Raw genomic sequence first — 21,445 nt, forward strand, 5'->3', positions numbered from 1 at the left:
TTCTTCAATGACCACTCTGACAGTGACTGTAATTATTACCTGTAGTTAAAATCTACATTCTTAGAGTACAAGAATAAAAGATCAGAGGTAGGCAAGCCACTATTAGGACCTACTCCCAGAACAAGAAGTATTGGAGAGAGATGTTTTCTTTAAAAGTTTACCAAATCTTCATGTAATAAGCTTTGCAGAATTGTTTTAGTCAAGATCAATCTTATATCTATAAAGTAATTAGCAAACTTAGCAGTTAGGTCAATAAATGAATTTACAATAAGCAGAAGAAAGTTCTATGTAAAACCAAGCTCAAAGAATACTGGAAACTTCTGTAAGGCTGTAGTAACAAACTCCATATAGCGGAATATCTGATCTGCTGTACTTGCTTTATCCAAAGCCCAAGTAAACAAAACAAGTTCGATTTAGGCTTTGACAATAAACACATTTCAGTTGTCTTATGTCTTCAGCAATATATTTTGCCTTTAGGAAAAACAAAAAAACAAACACCACACACACACACACCCCAAACAAAAACAAGTCTTAGTAAGACTTCAAAATCCTATCTCCAAGCTTGAACTTTGCATCAAATTTGTAAAGTAACATTTAGATAAGATATCCAAAATGTAAACAAAGCAATGACAGCAGCTTTATTTCACAATACACAGTTTATTTCAATACTTTTAATCAGTGAGAAACCAACTAAACAATACACAATTCATAATACAATCCTTGTAAAAGCTGGAAAAGATATTAAGGTTCATGTCAAGTTCAACATGCTCTATTTTTAACTTTAGTCAAGTCCCTTCTCATTAGCAGTAACTTAATATTTGAGAAAGGATTAGGAGCAGCTAGGAAGTTAGTTTGATATAGAAATGAATTTAAATAATAAATTTTTAGCCCCCAAAATAATTCAGTTAAAGTTAATTAGACCTAGCCAACTAATGTAATCTCCCATTGTCACAGTATACCAAATCAAGGCTTACAGACTGCTTTAGAAAGTAGTAATTAATTGCTTGCTATTATTTTTTCATAATACATAAGTTTCATTCTAAAATTAAAATAAAAATTCTGGACTCCCCCTTTCCTTTAACTCACAGAGAAATGTAGTCTTCACATCCACATAGTTTGACATTAATGGAACAATTCCTTTAGCATAGTTTTTTAATAGTAAAATTTAGGACACTGCTGTAAGACCTGCTGAAGATACTTCTTAAAGCATTTCACAAGATCAAACCAACCCTGACAATCTCATGATTGACTTACTAAGAAAAAAAGCAAAGAGTTTACACAATAGTGAATGGAAAGAAAGACAATGCCTTTGAAAACAAGCCCAATACTTCTGCATTTCAAGGATGCTAACAAATAGGGAAAAGGCATGAGCATCTGCTTGTCTTCAAGAGATAACAAACTGGTTTTGAGCACTTCCATATATGTGAGCACCCATATCACATGATAGTTAGCCTTGTTTAGAGGCCAGAAATCTTTCAGGAAGTCTGGGGCATAGGAACTACCTGTTTTTCCTAGAGTTAGTGTTAGCACTAGCAGAGACCATGACACATTTGTATGCATATGGCAGATATTAAAATCTTTCAGATGACTACTAGCAAAACAGTAAATTAGTGGCCATCTCCATATTATTTTACTGCATGTAAGTAATAACTTACTTTCTCTGAGAGGAGAGACTAACTTCTGCCAGTTCTGACATCAGTAACTTCTAGTCTGTCGTGATAAACTGTAACTAATACAGAACTTAACATTTCCAAGATGACAGTAATATCTTTGTAGCTAGAGCAATAGGAAAGTGTTGTGGTAAACTTTTGCCTGGAGACAGTTTAGTCACGCCTGGATATATGGCAGCAAAACCAAGATAAACAAATTATCCCAAACAGAAAACAACCAAAACATCTTAATTCTAAAAGCTGTATTTTCTGCTTATCTAAAATTATTAAAGCACTTCAGTATTCTGTGTTTTATCTGACTCTTGATCTGTGCTTTGTCCTTCTGTTTCTCTAGCTTTTTGACAAACAGAGATACAATCTAGGACTGCAAGCACTGAGTGCATGGAGTGAAGCAGATTCAAGATAATGCCACATTCTAGCAGACTTCTTGCACTTAGAATGAGGAAAGAACTGCTAAAATAGCTGCCAATGAAGAAATTTAAGTTGATTAGAAATGCAGGTAAAGAGCTTTACACCTTAGGCCTGTTCCAGACTTCCTTCAGAAAAAGTGCCAGTGGTACAATTTTTCTGGAAAACTAGCCATTTTGACTGAATCTACTTGGTGTAACCTCTCATGAGAGTTAATAAAGTTTTAATATTAAAGCGGCTTCATCCGTTCTGCAAAACATGTTTACAATATTGTTTTATGTAACAAATCTTAATGTAAATTTCTCCAGCTACATAATATCAGCTATAAACTAACTGATGGTGGCCAATCTTGTATTAAGAACTTACGCAATTGCTTAATTGTGCCCCATGCCCCCTGAGGTTCTTGAAAGTAATACTGAAATGCATGAGGACTTCCTATGCAAGTATACAGAGAGTCAGAACAGTTTCTGAAATCCCCAGTTTAGAGGTGAGGCCTTTAATTTCACATGAATATGCTAAAAATGCTACTTTAATATACCAGGCAAGTTAGAACAAGCCACTTTTCAGCTGTATTCTTTTGTGGTGTTTTTGTGGGTGGGGTTCTGTTTTTGTTTTAGACTAACCAATAGCCCTAGCTGTATCCTTGTTTCAACTGATGTAAAGTCTCTCCAGGGCTGTTAGTTACTTATTTTTTTCCACTGTTGATACTATGGAGCCAGTGTAACTCTAGAAGAGAAACATTCCATTTCATGCACAGGTTTTTTTGTTGGCAGGGTGGGTTTTTGTTGTTTTTAACAATAACAGTACATTAAAATCTTTTCTAAATGAATCAATCTGTGGTGAAGTGCCTTACTAACTTTATTCGGGGAGGAAGAAAAGCCTGGAAGATTTGCAAGTTTTTTATTATTCCAGAAAAAACAAGTCTAGACTGGATTGGAATTACTAAATAGCAAGGCTTCGTAATAGAAGAAACTTTCAAGGGAGTCAGTATCACTATAGGAAAGTATCCAACCTTTTGTTCAAAATATTACATTAGAAAGTTGAAACAGACTTGCTAACTGCAAAGAAAAAACTTTCAAAGTGGCTGAAGCAATTAATGTAGCTAAACTTGAGTCTATTTTGGCTACAGCCGGTATATATACTTAGAATAAAACATTGCCACTGTCTAGGATCTTAGCTCACCTGCTTTTGTTAAAAGATATCAACTAGCTACATCCTCAAGAAATCTGTAACAGCTGTGGAAGATCAGACTGTTTCTCCCATGAACTCTTGGGGAGTTCTTAAATAGGAATAATATACTGTAAAATACCATCAAAAACGCAGGTGTAAGTCTGACCAACAAGTCTAGCCTGTTTACTTTCAGAAAACCCTCTTGAGTGCACATGAAGTGAAATACAAATCTGACTTTTCTCCTAAGCAGCTAATAACATCCACTCTACAATGGTTTCTTTTAATGAAATTTGCGTGAATATGCTTTAGGTAGCTTTGAAGTTACCTTTTACCAGCAGTGAGTGTAGCCAAGACATTGCATTCAGCAAGAATTCAGTTTGCAATCTAGATAAACTTAACCACGGAGCTCAGCACAGGCTCACAGACCAGTGCAACAAAATAGCAATCCTGTGGTGGCACAGCTAGAGGACTGCAATGACAGCTTTGAGGTGATAAGCCTGTAGCTCAGACTGCAAGCACGCCCCTAGTAATTAGTGATGCAGATACCAGCACTGTGACTCAAATCATCTCCCAGTAAATACTTCCCTATGTGCAATTTCTTAGCTGCCTATGTAAGGCTGTTTATTTTGTAAACAAGGAAGTGCCTGTATATGTCGCTACTTCATATCATGTGGAAATGACTTGTGTATCATGCCCTGGAAACCTCTGTTCTGTGGCCCAGGTAAAAATAGTTCTCTTGCTATAGCCTCACACTATAGCAATGGATACACTAGTATTTTCATGCTATAGTGTGTGTTAAAATTTGAACAGACTGCTTGCTTTGGAGAAAAAGATACAGACACTTAACACGAATGCTTCTTAAAGACCAACCTTAATAAGGCAGAGATTTTTCTTAACCTCCTTTTACCAACAGTTTAAATGTATGACTTTTTTCCACACTCTTACTACGGTCTAAGCTTGTTTTACTGAGAGTGGAAGGAGACTGGATTACTAACCTGACATCCTTAGCTCTTATGTTTTCATTCCCTCCTTAAATTTATGTTCATCCTGTTAATCTACAGATAGAAGTACCAGCTCACCTATCATTTCTGTGTAGTACTAATAGTACTCCCAAGGATGGAGCTCCTTGGGTTCTGTGGACAACTACTATCAAACCTACTTGTATAAAAATTCCAACCAATACCAACTCTTAAAGGTCTCCAAGACAAGACTTAAGTCTTGGTTATGTTTATTGAAAAATAGACATCTCCAAAACCAGTTCTAGAGAATGGCAGCAAATCTAGATCACGCTATAGGAAGTGACTCCTGGCCCACAGCTCCAGAAATGTTAACAGAAATCATTCTGGGGACAGCTCTGTAAAGTATTTCTTAGTATGAGATATATGAAGGTGCACAAGTCCATGGGACCTGATGAGCTGCATCTGCGGTTCCTGAGGGAACTGGCAGATGAAGTAGCTAAGCCACTAGCCATCATATTTGAGAAATCGTGGCAGTCTGGGGAAGTTCCTACTGACTGGAAAAGGGGAAACATAACTCCCATTTTTAAAAAGGGAAAAAAGGAAGACCCAGGGGACTACAGGCCAGTCAGTCTCACCTCTGTGCTCAGCAAGATCATGGAGCAGATCCTCCTGGAAACTATGCTAAGGCACATGAAAACTAAGCAGGTGATTGGTGACAGCCAACATAGCTTCACTAAGGGCAAATCATGCATGACAAATTTGGTGGCCTTCTACAATGGGGTTACAGTGTTGGAGATAAAGGAAAAGCAATGGACATCAACTACCTGGACTTGCACAACACATTTGACACTGTCCCACACAACACCCTTGTCTCTAAATTGGAGACAGAGCTTTGATGGATGAGCCACTTGGTGGCTATGGAATTGGCTGGATGGTCGCACTCAAAGAGTTGAGGTCAATGGGTTGATGTGCAAGTGGAGACCACAGTGACAAGTGGCATTCCTCAGGGGTCGGTATGGAGACCAGCGCTGTTTAACATCTTTGTCAGCAACATGGACAGTGGGATTGAGTGCACCCTCAGCAAGTTTGTCAACGACACCAAGCTGTGTGGGGTGGTCGTCACGCTGGAGGGAAGGGATACCACCCAGAGGGACCTTGACAGGCTTGAGAGGTGGGCCCGTGTGAACCTCATGAAGTTCAACAAGGCCAAGCATGAGGCCCTGCACATGGGTTGGGGCAATCCCAAGCACAAATACAGGCTGGGTAATGAGTGGATTGAGAGCGGCCCTGCAAAGAAAGACTTGGGGGTGCTGGTTGACAAGAAGCTCAACATGACTGGCAATGTGCGCTCACAGTCCAGAAAGCCAACCATATCCTGGGCTGCATCAAGAGTGACCAGCAGGTCAAGGGAGGTGATTGTCCCCCTCTACTCCGCTCTTGTGAGACCCCACCTGCAGTACTGTGTTCAGGTCTGGGGCCCCCACATAGGAAGGACATGGACCTTTTGGAGCGAGTCCAGAGGAGGCACACCAAGATGATCAGAGGACTGGAGCACCTCTCCTATGAAGACAGGCTGAGAGAGTGGGGTTGTTTTGCCTGGAGAAGAGAAGGCGAGGCTCTGGGGAGACCTCATAGCAGCCTGCCAGTACCTAAAGGGGGCCTACCAGAAAGGCAGAGAGAGACTTTTTACAAGGGCATGTAGCGATAGGACATGGGGTAATGGCTTTAAATGAAAGAGGGTAGATTTAGATTAGATGTAAGGAAGAAGTTCTTCACTGTGAGGGTGGTGAGGCACTGCAACAGGCTGCCTGGTGAGGTTGTGGATGCCCCATCCCTGGAAGTGTTCAAGGCCAGGTTGGACGGGGCTTTGAGCAACATGGTTTAGTGGAAGGTGTTGGAATGGCAGGGGCATTGGAATGAAATTATCTTTAAGATCCCTTCCAAACCAAACCACTTTATGATTCTACGAAATCATGCACTTTGGAAATAATGTTCCCCAAACCTACAAACTAATCACAAGTTAAAAAAAACAAGTCTGTGGGGGAGACCAGGTAATACATGTTTTTGAGAGCAAGCTAGAAGAACTTAGTTTGTTCAGCCTAAAAAGCAAAAGGAGGGACTAAATTGCCATTTGAATACATTAAGTTCTCAAAACAAAAGCTTACCACTTTGTGAAAGAGGTTTGAGATATAGTCAGCCATAGTATCAACTGCTGAATCTAATGGTTGCTTCTGTTGCTATCATACTACTGGTTTAATCCATGAAATGATGCAAGAGGAAAGAGGAAAAGTTAGTTTAAATCCAAAAGGGAAACCCAACCAAACAAAAAGCCACATAAAACTTAGTAGCTTTTTACTAGTGAGGCAACTATCCAAACCAAGGAAAGAGCACTTTGTCATTCTACTCAAGTTCTAGTCTAGTGGATTCAATTTTACGCATGTAGTATAATAAAATCTCTTGTAACCTCAGACATAAGATCAACTTCATGAACAACCCCTTTTCTAGCCTTATCTCTGAATCACTGTGCATTAGACTGAAAATGCTGCTAAGTGTATATGACATTCTCTAACTACATCCACAAGGATTTAGATGCGAGAATGCATCTGGATGTCTCATAAAAGAAGCCCTTAAGTACAAGAAGCTCTGAATTCTCAACTCTGCATAGGTTTTCACCATCTTGTCTAAATTTTCACCAGTGTAGGCAGTCATTTTTGCTCCATAAACTTCAGGCTTGGTCACCAATTTCTATTCAAATTCTTCGGCTTCTACAGGTTCTATTTTGCTTTGTTTTCCTTTTAAATAAGACAATTTTCATGTCACTGATACTAGATTACTTATGATTTACATTTCAACTAAAATCTGCCCCTCAATGCTTCTGAGAGTCTTCAAATATCTGATAGACAAATACACAGACTAATTAAAGACAACCTCCTTTCCCTCAACCCCAAACCAAAATACTGCTTTGCATCCCTATTGTTGCTTTCTCAAAGCAGAATGATCATTTCCTGAATTGTTTGGTGTAGATATTTTGCTTAAGCAGCAAGCACTCCAGGCTACAACTGATGAGTGACCTTGAGACAGCTCTTGGAAGGCAGTTGCCATAGTAACACCACCACAAATGTGGTACATCCTCAGCTGACACCACCAATCTGGTGCAACAGATCCATAGTAAGTACATCTACCCTGTATTAGTGTCTCAATATTTAAGGAAGTTACTAGGTTTTGGGGGGTTTTTTAGAATTATTTCAAAAACCTCTTGTGCCGTGGTAGACACTGGATACTCTGCATGAATACAAGTGACTAAGGCTATACAAGTCTGCACAGTGCAAGAGGTAAAGTACCATAAAATAATGCACTACTGAAAATTAAAGCTACTCAGTGTGTTAATTCAGAGCACAGTCCTTGGTCCAGAAAATGAGTCTACTGAAGAAAGCTTGCAATAGCACATAACTAAAAGTTTGTTGTCTTTTCTCAGACTCTCTAATACAAATAAACTTTATGAAGCCCTACTGTGTCCAACTTAATGCAAAATGCAAGCACAATGGATTATTTTTGCATGCCAGAATATTCTCAGTCTCACCTATGCAACCTCATCACCATGAATAAACCTTCAAACCAACTTGGCACTAAGGAATAGCATTGCCCCAAAGGGATTTTCTCTACATGGCATGCTACTAGTTCTTGTAAGCTTTGAAAGCGGAAGAAAAAGGTGAATCATTACTGAAGTGTCAATAAAAATGAAACATCTAGAACTGAAGAGTGCTAGTTAACAGAAATGTTCAGCAGAACCATTTCTGTTTAAAGAGAAAGGATTACTGAACAGATTAAGTCAGTTAATTATAACAACCTAGCAGTCAGACATCAAAGTTTACTTTAAAATGAAACTTTCAAGACCCATCTTTTTCTTAAACTCAAACCAGCAGAAAAGGCCAATCATATAAGTTTCATAGTTTGTTGATGTTCAAAAGATTCTATTATAAGTAAAACATTTGTGTATTCTAATTAAAAACAAGAGCTAGGACTGCTCTGCCTCTGATAAAGTCAGCTCACTTCATGGGTTTGACCTTATCCTAAAGGAAAACATTTGTTAAACCTCCATACCAGTGGAATCTGTGTATCAGCTAAGAGTTAATTCCAGTTAGAAGTAAAGTCATACACTTTAAAACAGGCTTTTGGACACTCTAATCTGAAGAGTCTGGTCCATAATTAATTCAGTCAGTCAAGTACCCACCCTGAAACCTGGCTGACTGTAACCTAAAGGTAGACAGAAAACAGGAAAAAAGTTCCCAGACAATACTAAGCAGACATTTAACAGGGCCCTAAATCCAAAAACACATCAATTATTTTGGTGACTGTGTGTTATAGTGCAATTACCAATCAAAATGGTTCAGCTGTGTTGCTTTTGGAGGTCTGGAAACACTGTCACCTTGGCTCAAAAAAGTATTATTTGAGATTGATGATCCTGTCAATTACTGTTATGTGCCACTCTTCCCATTTGCATCATTTCTGTGAAGTTGCAGGTGAGATGTCTATATTCTAAATTGACCTGTGTCCTATCAATCTGTGTACAGGCATTGACAGATTCCTTTTGAACAAGTGTTCATATAAACACTGAGTATGTTTCTATTTAGCAATAGCTTCCTACAGTAAACATACTTCTATCAGAGTATATTAACTTGTCTTCAGCTTTGCACATAGTTGTATATTTTGGCCTAGCTGTACAGGTTAACTTTGGAAACTATCTAGACCTAGACATCAAAGGCACTCTTGGTATAAGACATAGCTGTACACAGAACTTGTACTGTACTGTCCTTCCCTCCCCTTTTGTTTTTGTCTCCATATAAAAAAAAAAATCTTCAGATAAAAAAAAGTTTAACCTCGATTTTGTGGAAATGAAAGCTAGAACTTAAGTGACACTGCAGATTATTAAGCACTGATTCTATAAATGCTGCCAAGTATGTCAATCTATTCTGCAAGTTCATTTAGAAATATATATCACCAGCTATTAAAGATCTTCGCTGTTCTTAGTCCTTAACCTCAGCCTAGAAACCATGAAGTCCCTTATTACCTATGAAGGACCACTAATTACAATAGCATAGGAGAAATGAACAATAAAAAAATTTTTCATAACAAAACCTAATACATTCTAATCCTACAGTCCTGTTAAAAATTCTCCAACCCTAGACCCAATAGCGTAGGGTTGTTGATCTTGAGTCTCTAAAGAAGTTATGCATTTGATAGATTAATTCTACACCAAAATAGAATTATTGCAGTACTTACCCCTTTCAGTAGGTTATTCTGCTCAGCAATACATATATGCACTAAACTAGTAACAAATACACATTAAATGTTTGCAGGTTTCTCAACATCAGTTTTCAGAACAGCACTCAATATATCTACTCAATCCCTATTGATTTAAATGAAATTATTTTTCCAATGCAGATACAACAGGTAAGGAACTACCAGTAATGATACATAATTAGTAACTCCACCAACTCCTTCTAGTTACAGACCCAGGGTAGACAAGGGGTACTGAATTTCTCCTACACCCAGGTACCACTTAAGTCTGTCTTCTATAACACATTTGTTTCAGGAACAGAGTCTTAGAGGAACTCCATTCAGTTTATATTTTGATACAACTATGGCTGCTCTAGTCCCACCCCACACATTCCCTTACACTAGTACTGGGTGTTTGTGCAACTAGGGGTAAACTGACAGCCAGAAGTTGTCTGGCTGGTTTTGTTTGGTTTTGGGCTTCAGGTTTTTTGTTGGCAGGAGGGAGGGAATGGACAATTTTGAGTTAAACCTCTTTGCAAGGGCCTCAGTCCCAGAGCAAGGGGAGAAGAGGTAACAAAAAAGGAGGCACAATAGCCCTGACTTGGCTTGAGAGCTGTGGAAGTGTACCATACTGCCTTGGAAAGACAGCATTCCACAGAAATGCATTTAAAGGGTATTTATATTTTCAATTAATACTGGAAAGAAGTCAGTTTGTTGTGATGTTGCTTGCTTTTTGAACAATATATCACCTTAGCTCCCACCTCAGCATTTAAGCAAAAAAAAAAAAACCAAAACAAAACCTCAACCCATTATATAAAGGATTCTTTAGGCCCTAACCCAAAAGAGCATAAGTCAACAATAAATATCTGTAGTGACAGAAAGACAAGGCACATTCAAAGTACAGAGTCCTCTAGATCTTGGAGAAAGGTCAGGGAGCCTTTTGGTAAACAAGAAGAACTTAAACTGAAAAGAGCTTCAAGGTAGACAAATGAGGTTGAATCTGTAGATCCCTTCAGTCTGATTTTCACCAATGTATCTGAAGCTACAATAATTTTATAAATAACCATTAAACAGATTTAAAAGTTAACTGTTTTACAAAAGAATATGATTAGAATGGCATATGTTTCCTAATGTCTTTCATCCTTTAGTATATCAAAGATACAACAAATTAAGATTTCCAGTTTAGCAACATACAGTCCTTATTGGAAATGTTAGTCTAGAATTACTACTGGAAGCAAGAAAAGTCGGACTGTCACCTGGCAGTGATCATCTAGTAATAGTAACAGTTAACACAAACTGTAAAACAAGAAATTGAAGGCAAGATTAATACAATAAATAGCTGATACCCAGCATGGGAGTGGTTTATGCACGTTCTTACAAGTGAGAACTTTTTTTCTTGACAATTAATTTTCAAGGGAGCATTTGCTCACCAAGTAGCTTGAAGTTTCAGTCAGAAAGAGACTTCTAACTGAAACTCCAGCAATATAAGCATGCCTGCATGTTATTAAAGGAAATAGTGGAAAATTTCACAGGCTGACATCCAGAATGTCTGCGGTTCCTTTTCATATTTCTCTCTTCTTGCAAAGCAGTTATTAGACCAGAACTTCAAATTTTATTTTTTTTCTGTGAAGCCTGGAAATTTCCACTGCTTTAAAAGATTTTTTAAAAGCTTTCTCAAATGTACAGCTCAAACCACCTTACACTTCTGCCTAGATGGAATCTTTACAATAAGCAAAAGTTTCAATATAAAGCAGTGCTAAGATGGAGGGGGAAGGAAAGCACTTTGCTAATATACCAAAAGCATTGCTTTGCCAACCTGAAATATCATACTACATATTAATCTCTTGATAGAGGTCATTTGAGGTCCAGCTACAGACAGATGGGTAAGACAAGAAGGAACAGTTCAGGATAAAGCTACCTTGTAGCTGTACATACAGAAAATACAGTGGATGACAATGCAAGCTATTCTGTCCCTATCAAGTGATGGCTCTCCTTGAATTTCCTCAAATCTCCACTCATTTTACATCTCAATGGATTCCACTTGTCATCCCTACTACCTTCTTATGATCTCTAACACAGCCAATACAAGTCTGACAAGTTTGCTAGCACCGGGTCTACACCTCACCTCTACAAGTCTTGTTTATGAGCTACAAACATGCATCACCCACCAAAAGATTAGGGGCTTCAACAGAAAACCCACAGGTGTAATACAAAAGTCTTCAAAGGTACACCAGCCAGTGCAGATATTTTTTTTCAGTTTTCTGTGCACTGATCAAAAGGACTGCCTTCTTCTTAAGGAGGGGATCAAATGGGCATTCTAGCTTAACAGAGGTGCTGGTTTTGTTCCATTTTAATCAAGAGAACAATTTGCAGATAAAGTACTCTTGCTTTTGTTGCCTTTAGAGCTATCTACGACTAGATAAATACTTTAAATACTTTAAATACTGATTAAGAAGGGATCCTATCAATTACTGCCTAAAAATGTTATTTCCCATTCAGAGATCTGAATGGGAAACTAAAACTTTCAAACAAGGAAACATAAGTTATTAACAAACCAAGAACTGTGCACACCCCAGCACATGGCATCAAAGTGGCACACACCCAAATAAGATACCTTTAAAATGTCTTGAATCCATTTGTTCTAGATTTTTTTGTTTAAAAGGCTACTACAAAGCTATGCTTAAATGAGAAGTACAGCAGAGTATGGCTTAGAGCAACTGTTTTTAAACTTCCTTCTTAAGTAGTTAAGACATACGGATTCTCTCTTATAGCACTGAAGTTATAAAATATCATTTGCTTGGCTTACTTATAAGTACTGGTTAGAAGGACTAAAAATCCATGCACACCTAACAGCATTACCTGTGGTCCTCTAGTAGGCCACATGCTGAGGTCTGTCCATTCAGCCAGAAATCTCCACTCTGAACATCAAAAAGGTTTCCATAGAAGATAAAACCAAGAGAGTACTACAACAAAAGGTGCTGCTATGTCTACTTAAGTTCATTGCAGCAGCAAAGATGGACAGAGGACAAAAGGAAGTGCAACACAAGCCATAATTTCCTATTTCCACCTAACCTCTTTAGCCCAGCCTTTATGGGGGGAAAAAAAAAAGTTACAGGGGAAGAGGTCTGAAAAGTCTATTCAAGTCACCGGCAAAAAAAAGAAGTTGCAAATTTTTGTTTTAAATCATGTCCTTAAGATGTAAGCTGCTAAGAACAGATAACCATTTTAAAGTCATCATTGTGAATAAGAGGAAAAAAATCACTTTTTGAACCTTTACTACTTTTTCCATAAGCTTCCAAGAAACAATACAGTGCTTCCACATACTGATTGTGTGTGTGCACACACTCAACTGCTGTCTAAAAAGTTTTAGAAAAAGTTTATCCAAATAGACTACATTAGCTGCTACCCACTCACACACATGTAATAGCAAAAAGCTGGCAGCACAGAAGTTTCCCTTTTCCTGGGACTCACTAGCTTCCAGAGAATGTGATGAAAACACAACTTGGGTATTTGACAAAATCAGCAATGTTAAAACATTAATACACTCCATAGGGCAATCAGTCAGTTGTTAGAATTAGAATTTGAGCGTGCAAGGCAAAAACAGGCGAATGCAACCTTTGCTTTAGGTTTTAGTTGTTCAGACTGGTGCAGAAAGAACACAAAACTGTCATCTTGATTGACTGTTCTGAATAATAAAAAGTTTCCTCAAAATACTGGAGTAGAGAACGTGCATTTTGCTTTTTTTTTCTTGGGGGGGGGGGGGGCGGGGGGAAGTAAATTGCTTACTTCTGTTTAACATTTCCATTAGTAGATACAGCAATAAAAGCCACCCAAACCACTCCCTGCTCTATTTATTACCTGTTTTATCACTTTGGGATGTTTCAGTGAGGCAGGGCACTCTGTTAGACATAAGGTAACCATAGAGAAAAGAAAGTATGTAGAGCAACACAACCATATTGTTATATTTTATATTCTTAGGTGTGCATGTATAACAACTAATTGCATTTTATTAGAGACTTCCCAGAAAAATAATTTCCTCAGATTCATACTAAGAAAGAAAGCATTTGAAAGACATTTATGATTTCCAGGATCATTTATATAAGAGTCACCAAGAAGCTGATCGATGTACTTTGAGCAAGTTGGCTCATTAGTGATTTTATAACCAAACTTTTCATGCTGAATCAGCACTGGAAGTTGGATTTGACTTCACACCATTATCTATATGTAAATGACTCAGCTCATCAATATTTGGCCAATGGGAGATAACAACAAAACATTAAACCCATGCAGTCTAGAAGGGTTCCTTTCTAGACCTACAGCAATAATTTAAAAGTCTTTTAAAAAGACCAATAACAGATCTAAAAAAAAAAGTGAACTACTGTTTATGCAAGCAAAGAAAGCAGCTCATGCATATACCAGAGATTTTGTCGTCACAAGATTTTTAAAGTTTCATTTCACTCATTTACATAGAAAGTAAATAGTAAAATAGCACCCTTACACCTTACTGTTCATTTGCTGATGTAAGGTAGAAATAGCTGCTTAGTCATATTAAGCTACAACACTTCATATCTTGTGCTCTAGCTAGAGCTCAGTGCAATAACAGACCTGCTTAAGACTTAGAAAAACAAAAATTCAGAGGCTTTCAGATAAGCAAAAAGGAAAAAAAAACCATACATCACTACTGTAAGCTTCTATTGCTTAGTCATTCTTTGGCATGGTGAAACGTCAGGAACGCTTCAACTATTTTTCACATTCTTCCCAAGATTATGCTCTTCTTCTTTTAAGTCTTTAATAAAAAGACGAGTCTCCAAAATAGCGCATAACAGAACTACAACAGTAGTTTTGCAGTGGCTGGTGCTAGTGAGCCAGCTTTGCAGTGTAGTTCAGAAAAGCATGGGATAAGAAAGTCTGCTTGATTTTACCATGCAGCCCATCGCTAACAGATTTCAATATTGCACCATCTGGTAGATCAGGAACATTATCAGCAAGTTATAGCTTTAAAAAATACATATATACACACACAGTAATTCTCAAGTTTGTAACAACAGTTATGAAAGTTCAGGTTTCTAGAAAAACAAGAGTTTAAAATCTCCATATTGGCTTTAAAAGAATCAAGAATTGGGGGGGGGGGGGGGGGGTGGGTGGTTGGTTTTTTAAGTCTCCAGCAACTCCTCCTCAGGGGCTTGATATCTCATGACTTAATATTATGAAAGCCTCGAAGGGACATCATAGTTTGTATTTTAATGCCTTAACTCAGTGGTTTCAGGTAAAGTTATGATACAGCCAACATATTTAACAAAGCTTTCATTGTAAAGAGAAGCCACTAATAATCAGTTTTAAAAGTTCCCCATTAAGCATTATGACAGATCCTTTGACTTAAAGCTCTTATCCTCCCTCTTCATTAGGCAAAGATGACAAGCATTTGATACTGTTTAAATTGTTTACAAAAGCATACTACATGACCTGGCATAAAGAGATATTTTTCCTTTACAGTTCAAATTTACCCATTGATGAGTATAGAGAAAGAAGGCCATTTAGCACATTATCCTGGTTTCAGCTGGGATAGAGTTAATTTTCTTCCTAGTAGCTGGTATAGTATTATGTTTTGGGTTTAGTATGAGAATAATGTTGATAACACACTGATGTTTTCAGTTGTTGCTAAGTAGTGTTTATACTAACTCAAGGATTTTTCAGCTTCTCATGCCCAGCCAGCAAGAAGGCTGGAGGGGCATAAGAAGCTGGGAGGGGACACAGCCAGGGCAGCTGACCCAAACTGGCCAAAGGAACATTCCATACCATGTGACATCATGCCCAGTAAATAAACTGAGGGGGCTTGACTGGGGAGGGGTGGGTTGCTGCTCAGGGACTAACTGGGCATCTGTCAGCGAGTGGTAAGCAATTGCATTGTGCGTCACTTGTTTTGCACATTCAAATCCTTTTATTATTATTATTGTCATTTTATTATTATCATCATTATTATTTTCCTCCTTTCTGTTCTCTTAAACTGTCTTTATCTCAACCCATGGAGTTTTACTTTTTTTTCCAGTTCTCTCCCACATACCACTGGGTGGGGGCGAGGGAGCAAGTGGCTGCGTGGTGCTTAGTTGCTGGCTGGAGGTAAACCATGACACATATCTATGGTCATATAAAGGTGATCTCTTACCTCCAAGAAAACATTAATTTAATATAGCATCACACAATATCATCACAACTATACCTGACTTGGTTCAGTAACAGGAAGAGAGATGCTTCCCTAGACACAGCACGGTGACACTGAAGTCTTGTCTAGCTTGTGATCAACTACAGAGATAAATGGGTGTTCTAAGACACTTGCAAGGAGTGCAATACACGAATTAACAGTTTTGCTACAGTTGCCTTAGGAAAAAAAAAGGCACTGCATTACCTGCATTACAGTTCTGTTACACATATGACCCAGACAAACACTAGCATTGAAAAGAAATGCTTAACATTAAATGAACTGGGTAAGCTTTCAAGAAAGTCTTTTACAATTGTTTTGAACACACATGCTGATCTGCTTTATTCTACATTGGTACACTGAAAGTAGGCGGCAAACACCTAATCTGCCAGTTGTTTTCTTCAAAAACAACTAGTAAACAGTCTTTAGACAACAGATTTTGACTTGCTTTTTCCTAGTCTGGGTGGTTTCCCCAAGAATCATTTCTTCTTCCCTTTCCTGCATTCACTAACTGCTCTTCCATGTGGATTTGTAACTATAGTAAAACCCAAGTTAAAGAAGACATTAGAAAAGATTTCCATTAGAAACAATTTAAGAACTAACTATTGTATTTGTTGAAGGGAACACAGTCCATTCTTAATTCTTTGATATTTGCAGTGTCATTCAAAACCATGTTTGCATGGCCTAATGATAAAATGCTCCAGAAAATTTCATTTTTACCATTTGTGTTTGCTGAGAGAAAGCTGCTGGAATCACAAAAAAAGAGGGTATCTCATTCTATTCTGCCTCACCTAAAAGTTCACGAGGAAAACCACACATGTAGCCCTGTGGAAATTCTAGGCAAACAGAGCAAATCCCAAAGAGCAAGTTTCATCCATACATTAAATAGCCTTACAGTCTCTGAGACCAGGGAAATAAAAGGTACTTCTGCCTTTTCCTTCTGCCCTATTCCACTCAGTCTTTCTCCTACCACTGCTGGGGCTGGGAGGGGAGAGAGAAGTGTTAGGCTACAACTGCCAGGAGAAACACATTATACTGATAACATTTTTAGCCATGCAACCTGTTTCGGTGTTGCCTTTGAGAAAGCAGACAACTAATTTTCTCGTTTCCATGCAGCAGAGAACAGAAGGAGAAAAAAAAAATCTCCATAACTCAGAAGTCATGTACAGACTATTGCATGCAACTACATATACAAACGTACCTTGAAAATGTGCCTCTAAAAGGCCTTCTGGGTATACCTGTGATACTAGATTATCTCATTCCATGGCTCTGACACATCTCGACATGCATGGAAGTGTGGAAACAGTAAAGGGTTCAGGCTTTGTGACAAAATGTCATACTCAGCCAAGGCTAATGCAGGTGCTAGTCATTATGGCTAGCAGTATAACAGCTATATTGTTCTGCAGCCTTCCTCTTGTCCCTCCTCCCCCCTTCTCAGGTGCACCTGATAAATCAGGGCAAAACTGCTATGTAGTTTAGCCACATGTGTAAAACGTGTATGGATGAAAAATTGCTTGCCCTGACCTAACAATTAGAACATTTTCTGGAGAACTTGTACAGTGTTTTCAGATTTCCAGAACAATCTCGTCCATAAACTGCAGTTATGATGATTTTAGACTTCAAGTCATGACACTACCCACGTTTGTAATCTTCAAAAAAGAACTTAGCTTGATGGCAAGAAAATCTTTAAAATAAGATTTCCAATAGGGTAATGATCCATAACCTAACAAAGAACGTTTGACAAACAGTTTAGCTACACCTGACCTGAACAGGCTCACATTTAACAGTGAAGGTGACAAAGTGGGGAGGCAGGGGGAGGGGACACACAACCAAAACCAAACCAAAGTACAAAAAATCCCAACTACACACACAAAGCACACAAAGTCAGGGAATACTTAAAGGTAGTTAGATACCTGTAGAGCTGACCTTATCACCTCCACTCTTCTAGTATATTGCAAAAGCAGCTACAACCTCAGAAGTAAGCAACTTACACCATATCCTAAGCTTATCATCAGCAGTAACAAGTCTGACTTTCCAGGATAGAAGCAAAATGAGCAGTAAAACCAATGGTGGCCCCCTTGCTCTCTTCTCCCTCTCATTTAAATAGCATGCTGTCTTAAGCAACTGCCTTTTTCTTACCTCCGCACAATGTCAGAAATAGAGCTGGCTCTAGACAACATAAAAGAAAAATGTGTGTCTACATCTAAAAGCATAAAACCTCACCAACAATAATTCCACACACGAAAGACTAAACATCCCTCATGAGATTGAATTTGGAGGCAAGGTAATTTTGTTCCACTTCAAAGAAAATCAGCTTATTGATAACTGTTGACTAAAAATAAAAGTCACCAATTAAATTAAAAGTATTATTAAAGTAATAGGATCCATCTGAAGTATACCTCCCATTTACATGGGGTAAAAAAGGATTTGATGTACCTTCTCTTAACTAAATACAGCATATAAAATCAGTGTGGAAATATATTCCATAACAGATTTAGATCAGTAGCAGTTAAATTCTTTCACAATTGCTTCTTCCCTAATATGCTACATTTAGAAACATCAATAGATCTAGCCAGAGGAAAAAAGCACACAGGCATGCTGCCCCAGCATTCAGGTTTAGATATTCTTCACCACCCTATCATATCCTTGGCATAAAGAATACTATTCCTCCCCTCCCCCTCACCTCCATTTTTAGTATAAAAACAAGTCAGAAGAATATTTAAGATACTTCTAAATACTCATAATCAAAAAGCTTCCATGAACATAATGCAGAATATCCTGTATCATACAGTAATTCAAGATCACCTCTTCGAGGGAGGCTCATTTAAATGCAGGAGTTGAAGCAACCTCCAGTGTCAGGCTGTAGTGTCCAATATCATTTTACATGCTACCAATGGCTTGATTTTGCAGACAAATATAAGCAAGAGACACTTTCTTTCTCAGGGTTCTTTAAAAGGAAAAAAAAAACCAAAACCAAACCAAACACCCACCCTTTTCTATGCAATTGTAACATAGAAATTAATCTTCAACATTTTTACTGTAGTTTCTTGTCCATTATTAATGAAAAAAACCCCCGTGATCAAAAGATAATGTTCTACCATAAAAGAGATTTCCTTCTCCTTCCTGCTCTGCATTTTGTCTCAACTATATATTAGTCCCAGTGATATTATGCAAAAAACTGATAAGCAGACAATACAAACTTCCAAGTTAATAAAAGCCAGGAATTTCAAATGAAGAATTAAAAACCAAACAAACCAACCCAAAACCCACACAACTCATATGCCAAATAAAAGCAGACTAGAAACAGCACACTGTCATCAGGAAAGGTACTTAAAGTGAAGCTGAATACTGGGTTTATTCTGTCTGCTATCATTTCCCCTCTCTCCCAACCTCTATCTTCATATCACAGCAGCAAATCCTTTGGTATTAATAAAAAAACCCCAAACCAACCAAACAAACAAAAAACACCAAAAAACCCAAAACAGTAGTAGTAACAGAGTTGAATGAAATTTTGAAAAACAGTCAGTTAAACAGCCCATTACAACTGCTAACAGTAAATGCAATTACTATGTTATCATGCACAGTCTAGTTAAAAAACAAAAACCCAACACACACATACACAAAAAAACCCCCCACAATGTAATTTTGTCTGTTTCCTCTAAACCCAAGCTCTTATGCTGAGGCTTTCACTCCGATACTGTTTGTTACTATGAAGCTATCTTGTATGTATATTTAGAACACACACATCTTTGTCTTGTGTGTAGCAGCTCTTACAAGTTGGAAATATTTCACAAGAAAATATTTATTTTTACAATAGTGATGACAGAATTTTAAGCTTATTTTAAGTGTCCATTTTAACTGTATTATAGATACTATATAGCTAGACATTACTGTCTCTCACACCTCCAGATTTGCTTCAGTTTTCTCTTGTTATTCCAGGTAGAATCCAACATAATATTTTCTGTTAACTTTTATCTAAAGGTTTAAAGGCAGAATCAGATTATTTTTTTTCTTAACAGGTTAAAGAGGAAGGAGATGCTGCCTGAATAAGAGAGAGCGATTTAAAATTGTGTTCAGTGGATGAGCTGACAAAGTGGGAAGCTTCTGTTTTAAAAGAAAACCTGACTGTGCTTAAGAGTAGTAGCAGAAACCACAAACAGAACCAACTTTAGAACCACACAAAGAGGACTCTGGGAATTATGTCAACCTCAGACAACATCCCCACCCATATTCACCCCATTTATACCCCAGAATCCCTAACACCTACAGCAGTATGTGGCCTCAGAAAAAAACAAACAAACAAACAAAAAAAAAACCCAAAAACCCCCAACCAACCAACCTCTCATCTCCATCCCTCAACAGCACAGTTTCATTGCAGCTACAAGGCAGAAATGCACGAGAGGCATGAAAATCAACCTTTTAGTTGCAGTATTTCTCATCCCCTTCCTTATTACCAGAGACAAGGAGACAAGAGAAGTCATCCCTGAAACTTACCGAGGCTACAGGATGATCAGAAGGAGAATGCAGATAACAAGGTCTTTGGAATCGCCTCAGTATCAGATAAACCCAGATGAATGGCAGATAGGGCCATTCTAGCCCAGGTATTTCACTCAGGCTGAGAAACTGAGGGTCAGACGATTCTAAACACAAACCCACAGCGACTCCAAGGCTCTCACTGTTACAGGAGGAACCTCCACCCAAACTCACTCACCCTACTTAGATATGCATCACAGAGCGATCCGGGAAGCCTTCAGCTCCACACGCTAGTCCCCCACCACTGCCTCAGGAATGCCCCCCTTCTAACTACACTCGGCGCTAAAGTTACAATGGTTAGAAAGAGGTAAAGGCATTTACACGCTGCCCTGGGAATCCTCTCATCCCCAGCCCTGGGATTACTCCTCACACACACAACCCGTCTGCGCTCCCCTGCCTCCTCCCCTCAGGGAAACACAACCATATTGGGGAGGGGGGCGAGAGGGAGAGAAGAGAGCCGCCCCTCAGGGCCAGCCCCAAGCTGCTCCCTTCCCCGGCAAGGGGCAGCCCGCCCTCCCCCATCCCAGTCCCACCCCAGCGCTAGAAGCAGGGGAACCAGGACTAGAACTCTCCTCCCTCCACTCGTTACTCCCTCCCTCCAAACCCCACTCACCTGGGAAAGGAGCCAAAGCTCGGCTACGTCTCCTTCTCCCCGTCTCCCCCACACTCAGCCTCTCGCCGCCATTTTCCTCGCTACCTAGATTTAAATAGGAACCAGCCTCCGCGAGAGGAGCCACAGGGCGGCGCGAGGCATTGTGGGACCTGTAGTACAGCCTCGCGCGGGGGCTCATGGGACGCCCCTCCGCGCGGGGCATCACGGTACTTGTAGTACCCCTGTGGGCCCGACGGTTTTCTGAGCCACCGCCCGGGGGCCCGCCCGGTTTCTCCCGCCGCGGCCCGGTGGCTGGCAGCCGGCCGCGGCTTAGCCTGGCGCCCGCTCCTCGACATCGTCGCTGCTTTCCCGCGCTCTCCCCCGAAGAGCGGTCCCAAACGGGGTCGAGGAAGCGGTGCCGTGGGAAGCTCCCCGCGGCAGGCCCGTCCCGGCAGCGTGCCTAGCCACGGCGCTCGTAGAGGCCCGTGGGTTAAACGCGAGGCTGGCACTGCACTCAGCGTGCCTGGTGTCGAGCGCTGCAGCCGCAGGTAGTCCACGGAGTCACAGCAATACAGTACTTAATAAAGACCGTCTTATGCCCACCAAGGATTAAGATACAATAAGGTGTCGGCCCCACACA

The 21,445-nt window shown here is 39.3% G+C and overlaps 1 protein-coding gene across 6 annotated transcripts in view; it reads right to left on the reverse strand.

Moving 5' to 3' along the window:
- NCOA3 (nuclear receptor coactivator 3) overlaps positions 1-20,972 on the reverse strand; it is an 87,025-nt gene extending 66,053 nt beyond the window's left edge. For 5 of the 6 annotated variants that reach the window (XM_069805905.1, XM_069805863.1, XM_069805897.1 and 2 more), the window contains exon 1: positions 20,827-20,972. The gene's annotated coding sequence lies outside the window, so the exon portion shown is untranslated. Of the gene's footprint in view, positions 1-20,174; positions 20,721-20,826 lie in introns of those variants that run through there. The other variant, XM_069805872.1, reaches the window with a different exon arrangement.
- Positions 20,973-21,445: the final 473 nt, after the last annotated feature.

The sequence above is a fragment of the Haliaeetus albicilla genome, chromosome 2 (genome assembly GCF_947461875.1).
Source record: "Haliaeetus albicilla chromosome 2, bHalAlb1.1, whole genome shotgun sequence".
Lineage (NCBI taxonomy): Eukaryota > Metazoa > Chordata > Aves > Accipitriformes > Accipitridae > Haliaeetus > Haliaeetus albicilla.